A 7,529-nucleotide genomic window follows, 5' to 3' on the forward strand; every position below is an offset into this window, starting at 1 on the left:
TTTACAGGGCTTTTATTTTGTGTACTACCAGGACTACATGAAATTGACATGTGATATGAGACATAACATGTGATATCATGTGGATTCCTTTTAATACCACTCCATAGCATAATGTCGTGATATTAAGGGGGGGACTTTTATTTTGAAATGTGTTCCTTCTCACGCTTGCCGAAATGTTCAGTGTATGCGCGCTCTAGGAAACAGCGTGGGGGATAGTTTGGAATTAAGTTAATGGAATTAAGGAAATACAGAAGCTAGAAGTTTGTGGGCAGTGAACAGGTCTCGAGCGTGAGTGCGGATGTAGCTGTGATAGACATGGGAGGACCAGCGGCCGAGGATCTGAACGGTGTGGTCAGGTAAACCTTGGTGAGAAGCTGTAGTGGCTGTTCCGATTCTGAAAGAATGGGCGGAGAAATGTGCGGGGTTAAATCCACTGAGGGAGAGTACGTTCTTGAGGTGATAATGAAACCAATGACTGGTAGCAGGGGAACCGGAGGTAGAGCTGGAGAGGTTCGTAAGGACTGAGAGATGAATGAAGTCTGAATATGTAAACTGGAGTATATATACCAAATTGGTTAGTTTTGCTTCTCTTGATGTTGAAAATGAGGGTGTCGGTGTCCAGGATGGTGATATCAGACAGACAGGGGTGGAGAGAGGGATGATGAGTGGTGGAAGGAGTGGTAAATTCTGAAACTCGGAGAAAACCAAAGAAAGCTAGCAAAAAACATAGCTTCTAAGGTTTGAGAAATGTTGGGAGAATATTGTCCGGAACGTAGAGTGGAAAGGCAGCAGGAGAGAATGTGAGAGGTTAGGGGAAGACGTTTGTGAGTGAGAGGAGGTTCGCTCCTTTTAATGCCTTTTAAAAGCAGTGTGATCTGAGGATGACTAACGAAAGGATGAGGTGAGCCATGGAGGAGTTTATGAAAGAAGTTGATAGCTGACAGGTAAACTTTGAGGGAGGATGATCGAATGTAGAGGCGGGAGCTGGTAAAGGTGAGGAAGTTGGCCGTGCTAAATAGATCAAAGGAGTATCCTGTCCAGTAAGTAGAAAGAGTGTTGGGGGAAACGGCGTTAAGAATGAGGTCCTGGGATTGGAGAGTCAAATTGTAGAAGGCGTGTGCAGCGGGAAGATGGTGTCCAAATAAGGTGGAACTGGGGTTGGATGTGGGTCTGAGAGTGGAGCCAATGTCCTGAATTTCTGAAATTGGAAACGAGACAGAGAATCAGCAATGGGGTTAGATGAACCAGGAATGTGAACAGCTTTGAGAATGAACTGATGCATGATGGAGTGCCACGTGAGCCTCTGGAGCAATGGCATTAAGGACGGGGAATTTGACCGACCCTTGTTGATTGCGTTTACTACGGCTAGATTATCAGAGTGTGTGAAAATGACGCATCGCGTCCATTCGTGTCCCCATAGCAGGGCAGCGACGATGATGGGGTAAAGTTCACGAAGCGCGGATGAATCACAAAGATCCAAGGGGAGCTGAAAAAATTCGGCAGGCCATTGGGAGGCGAACCATCTGCCGTCGTAGAAACCGTCAAAGGCTGTGGAAGGTGCGGCGTCCGTGAAGAGATGAATATCAACAGGATTAGATACTGCGTCGTAAAAGAAAAAACGAAATGCCATTCCAATGAGAGAGGAGTAGGAGCCAGAAACGTATCTCTGCTAGACAAGCCTCATCCAGGGTGACGAACTGAAAGTAGGATGTAGCTGAAGAAGCGAGGAGGAGGAGATGGGAAATAAAAGCGCGACCTTGTGGGATGATGCGCATGGCGAAATTCAGATGCCCGAGAAGCGACAGGAGCTGCTGCTTGGTGCAACGAGGCTGTTGCAGAAACTCTGAGAGAACTTGGGAGATGCGAGTTTGCTTATCGCGGGGAAGAGAAGCCTGTAAGTTGACAGAGTCCAGCAAAATCCCCAAAAATTCGAGCAATGTAGACGGACCAACGGTCTTTTCGGCGGACAGCGGAACGCCCAGGCGGTGAAAAACTGATGCTAGGGAGGTGATGCAACGAGCGGGCGGAGAAGACGTGGCGTCGAGGACCAGAAAGTCGTCCAGCAGGTGCACGACATAGGGAATGCGACACACGTTGAGCAGGATCCAGGACAGTGCCTCAGCGAAACAGTCAAATATCTTGGGGCTGCTCTTACAGCCGAAAACGAGCCGGGTGGCGAAGTAGTAACGCCCCTTCCAGCGCACGCAAAATAGGTGCCAAAAGTCAGGATGGATGGGTAAGACCTTAAAAGCTGAGACGATATCTGCTTTGGCCATCCAAGTGCCGCGTCCGACGAGTTTGATGAGGGAAATCGCATCATCAACGCGGGCATAGCACAAAGAAAACTCGTCGCTGGGCACCAGGCTATTGACGGAAGGAACAAAAGAGCCATGGGGAGCGGATAAGTCAATGATGAGGCGTTTCTTCCCCGAGTATTTGCGCGTGGCAATGCCGATGGGATTAATCCGAAAAGTAGAAAAAGGGGGAGAGGAAAAGGGGCCGACCATGAAACCATCAGAAACCTCCTTGGCGAGGAGAGAGAAGACAACGTCGGGTTCAGATTCTGCTGACAGTTTGGGAGCCGAGAAAGAAAAGTCCGGCAATGAAACGAGCCCAGGAGAAAAACCGAAAGTGAAACCATCGAGTAGGTAGCGTACCGATACAGGGTCAGGGTGAGAAGACAGGCAAGCAGCGAGTTCAGGTACGTTTACCGGGGTTGACAGATAGCGGAGCAGTCAGCCCGAACCTGGGGGGATGGTGGGGGCAGGAAGGGCGGGCGTGAGCCTGAGCGCAATAAGAGCAGATGTGCAGGAAACGACACGAAGATGCACGGCACCCGTTCGCGTTAAAATTATTGCACACGGCCTGATTTCCAAGAAAATAAAGGCGCCTTCCGCGCGAATCGCGAGAACTAGGTAGTTCCAGGTAGTTCCAGGTTCCTAGGTAGAACCAGGTAGTGAGACGCGGTGCAGCTGAAGGTGCACCGGCAAAGGGGAGTGAAAGGAGAGAGGGGGGGGCAGGAGAAGGAGCGGTGACAGGAGCAGAGATCACCAGTGAGCAGGCTGAGACTGGGTGTGACGGCTGACCGCACAGTTCGCAGGAGAGGGAAGGACGGCCAGCGAAAATACGGCAATAAAGCTCGAGATTCAGGGTGCCCCAATAGGTAGCGATGTTCCATTGCTGCAGGCACGCAGCTGCCTGTGCGGAGAAAAGGCGATGGTATTCATAAAATCCCGATCCTCCGTATCGCACAGCCATGTCAAGGATGATGGACAGGTAATCATCGAGTTCCTGCCGGCGGGCAGGGAAAACAGCGCAGATAACATCGCGGAAGGTAGAAAACGTGAGAGCGAACTCAGGCACGGTAAAGATCTTGGAGGCGCGGGATTCAGAAGATCCGAGCGTGAGCGATACGCCCCGACATCGAGAAGGCGGGGCGCCGCAGCGTCAGCTGATGGACGTAGGAGAGAGGAAAGGTCTACATCCGCACCTTGCAGGATTCGCTGGCGTAGAGATGGCTGAACCAGAGGAGGGCAGAAGGAGCGGGCACCGGCGGGAGCTGCGGTGGAGAGGGAGAAGGAGCCGTCGTGGACCTGAGGAGTGGGGAGGAGAGGCTGGGCAGCTTGAACACTCGGAGCACCTGAGGAGAGAGTGAAAGGAAGAGAAAGTGATGTTAGCTGCTGAACGGCCTGGGGGGGATCAGAGGAAATGGGAACAGGGGGAACAGGGGGGGCTTGGGGAACTTGGGGGGCTTGGGGAACTCGGGGGGCTTGGGGAACTCGTGGAATTTGGGGAACAGGTGAGCCGGAGGGAACAGGAGCATGGGGAACAGGTGGGTCGGAGGGAACAATAACGGGGGAAACATGGGGGGCTTGGGGAACTCGAGGAACTCGGTGGACGGGGGGGTTGTGGGCGGGAACGGGAACCAAGGGGGCGGAAACAGAAACGGGGGGGAAAAAGGAAGAAACGAGGCCACTGGCGGGAAGAGCGGAAAACTCAGGAGGGGGCAAAGAGGAGAGAGAAGGAAGAGGAGCAACGAAGGGAGGAGAAAGGCGGGAAAAGACAGAAGAAAGAGTGGTAATGGGCCGGGTGGAAAGGAAGGGGCCCGCCTCACCGGCGGGGGGGGTGGAGCGGCTGGAGGGAGTGTGGGCGGGGCGGCCGCGCCGCCTGGGTGAAGTTGAGGTGACGTCATCGCGGCTTCGCGGAAGCCGCGCAGGGGATCTTCGGATGGCGGCGTCTGAGGAGAGTAAGAGAGAAAAGAGGGTCCTCTTAGGAGCGGAACGGGAGAAATGGATCCTGCGGTCCCTGAGGACCTTCTGCAAACCAGCGACGGTCCACTCAGACATGGAGCGGGCTGGAGCCGGAGATGGGGAAAGCAGCGCACGGGAGGTGGAGGCCACAGGGGAGCTGCTGCGGCGAGATACACGCTGGGAGCGCCGTGCGGGAGGAGGGGAGGCCTGAGATGAACGGCGGGAACGTCCAGAGCCGGGGTGGGCCACGCCGGAGCGGCCGCGCCGGAGAGAGATCACGCTGGGCTGGGGGGCGGCCACGCCGAGCCTGGGAGCGGTGGTTTCGGGATGGGGAGCGATCACGTCGGGCTGGGGAACGGCCTCGCCGAACCTGGGAGCCGGTAACCGCCGAAATAGCAGGGGCATCGGGCACGGAGACGACGGATCGCAACCTTGAAGTGGGGCGGGATGAAGCAACGGACGAGGAGCCGGAAAACAACTCCGAGTCCGAGGCAACTAGATCCAGATCCATGGTGAGTGAGTGACGGTGAACTTCGAAAACAGGTAACTTGGCAGTCACGCGAGGTTGAACGTCACAAAGGTGAGGGGAAACAGGGAGGTATATATATGGCCAAGGGGAGGAGCTTGTAATTGAGGCGCGCTCCATATACCAAAACTCTGTTAATACTTAACAACACATATACCATAGCATATTGGTAAGCTGTAATCACTGATGAACATGCAGACAAATGCAGTTAAAATTGCAGTTGTCATTTGTAACAGTATTACAAACAAATAAAAAAAGAAAATAAATATTTTTTTACTATACTGTAATTGTAAGTATTAAAAATAAATGTGTTTCTTTCTACATCTTATATTTGTGTTGTATATTCATCTAATATTTTGTTAATACCTATGTACATTTTTTCTGCTTAATAACAAGTACGATTTTCAGTATTTGAACATTAGTCAAGCTTTTATTACTTTTATATGTTGCAAATGCAACAGATAGAACACTGTTAAGGGTGTGTAGCTGTTTGCTTCAATTTGAAAAGGCAATATACAGCCAGGTCTATCTTTTTGCTTGATTGTTGTAAATTTTGTCTCTGTATGGCATCTCAATAGATATTACATTAAGTAACAAAAATGTAGTTGTAGAGTAGATTGTAGTGTGGACTCTAACTTGAACTTGCTGGGTTTAGTAAAAATATCGCATATGGGGCAGTTTTCTGGATATTTTTCTTTCATTGGAAAGTAACCCATCCAAAATGTTGTGTAGTCCAAGACCAGGCCAATTCCATAAACTAAAATAATAAATAATAAGTGATAAGCAGTTTCATGGCCAGGTGTTTCCTGTTCCAGTTAATTTCAGCTGTTATGTTTGTATTTGGTAGTCCTTCATGCAATCTCTCAAAATGAGGTCCAACAGAGAGAGAAGAGAAAGTTTACGAATGGCCAAATCTACAAACAATCTGGTACATATGATTTTTTTAAGTAAACAATAAAGTGTTAAACAAACCAGAATGTGTTTTATATTTTAAATATTTTAAAGTATCACATCTTGCTTAGATGACAGCTGTGCATATCTTGTCCGGATTTTCTCAGTCAGCTTTTTGAGGTAGAGTCACCTGGAATGGCTTTCAGTTAACAGCTGTGCTGAACTTGTCAAGAGTTAATTACTTGAATTTCTTGTTCTCTTAATGTGTTTGAGAGCATTAGTTGTGTTGTGAAGAGGTTGAGATGGTATACAGTGACTAGCACTCTTTGAGTAATGTTCTAATTTCAATAATCCATATTACAATCCATGTAACTCCTCAACTAAATAAAGTGAAAAAATCACTACAAAAATAGTCATCCTGAAAAGTTTCAAGAACTTTGAAAGCACCCTTAAGTGCAGTCGCAAAGACCATCAAAAATGTGCTGATGATAAAACTGGCCCTCATCTGGATCGCCCCAGGAAATAAAGACCAAGAGTTACCTCAGCCTACCTTAACAGCACCACCCTAAATGAGAGTATTTTGGATTGTTTAACACTTTTGAGTTACTACATGATTTCTTATGTGTTCCTTCATAGTCTGTATTCAGTCTGGACTTCAGTATTCATTAAAAAAACAAACAAACAATAAAAACACTGTATGGGAAGGTGTGACCAAACTTTTGTCTGGTACTGTATATTGTCTATGATGAGATGTGTTACTGCAGGAACAGCATGGAGAACCCTTGGCTTTTGGAGTTCTTTCTGGACATTACCTGCACTACCTTCATGTATCCAGAAGAGGGAACAACTGCTGCACAATATCAAAGGAGCTCTCTAGGTGAGTGCTGTAATGTCTCTGTTAAACAATCAGACTAGGAGGACTGCTACTGGAGCTTTGATGAGTAGGAGTAATAGGAGTAATTACACAAACTGTATATGTTTGCAAAATATTAGAGTAAATCTATTACTAAACTGTGTCAGGTCACATGCTTATCCTCTAGCAGCTCCCTATCTCTGTTCATCTCTATCTCTCTTTCTATCTCTCTCTCTCGGTCTGTCTCTGTCTGTCTCTCTGTCTCTCTCTCTTCCCTCCTCAGGCAGCGCAGGCCATCTGTGGCCCAGCGGCTCACTGGCAGGTGTTGATGGTCCTGTCGGCCGAAGCCGAGGGAGCTCTGCTGGCTCTGGGCTCGCACTCCAGTCTGCTCGCGCCTGCCTAGGCCATCCCACTGGCAGCTGGCATCACGCTGCGGGCGCCTCTCCCAACTATAATTACCAGCTCTAGCTACAGATGGAGACAAGCAGGCGCACTGGTCCCTGCATCCTCCCTCCACGGCCTTCAACCACCTCCACATTCCACCCCACCAACAGCCCGAGTACACTCTGTGCACTAGCATGAACTGCTCAGAGCTCAGACATGTGACAGAAACATTTACAAGCTCTATAAGGTTATAGGCTTTAGAAGGTGCTTATAAACACTATTTTCTGTTTGTAGACACTTACTCACTCAAGGGATAATTTCCCAGACAGAGATTAAGCCTAGTCTTGGACTACACAGCATTTTAAAGGAAGGAGATTTTACATTGAAAGGAAAATCCCTGTACACCAAACTGACCATTGATGTAACTTCTGAAATCAAGAGTCTTAACAAACTCTAGTCTTCTGTGAAGACACTGTATATTTGAACATTTTATTTATTTGAAGGATCTGATTGAATTCAGACACAAAACACACTTTAGTGAAGTCGGGAAGTCAAGTCAAGAGGCTTTTATTGTCGTTACATCTGAGTACAGGTACACAGTGCAACGAGATTACGTTCCGCCGGA

At 48.8% G+C, this 7,529-nt stretch overlaps 2 pseudogenes; both read right to left on the reverse strand.

The window, feature by feature from the left end:
- Window positions 1-237: 237 nt before the first annotated feature.
- Window positions 238-1,013, reverse strand: LOC125799018 (uncharacterized; annotated as a pseudogene).
- Window positions 1,014-1,039: 26 nt separating this feature from the next.
- On the reverse strand, window positions 1,040-2,810 carry LOC125804523 (uncharacterized; annotated as a pseudogene).
- Between the last annotated feature and the right edge of the window lie 4,719 nt (window positions 2,811-7,529).

Source organism: Astyanax mexicanus, chromosome 1 (genome assembly GCF_023375975.1).
Source record: "Astyanax mexicanus isolate ESR-SI-001 chromosome 1, AstMex3_surface, whole genome shotgun sequence".
In the NCBI taxonomy this organism is placed as follows: Eukaryota; Metazoa; Chordata; class Actinopteri; order Characiformes; family Acestrorhamphidae; genus Astyanax; species Astyanax mexicanus.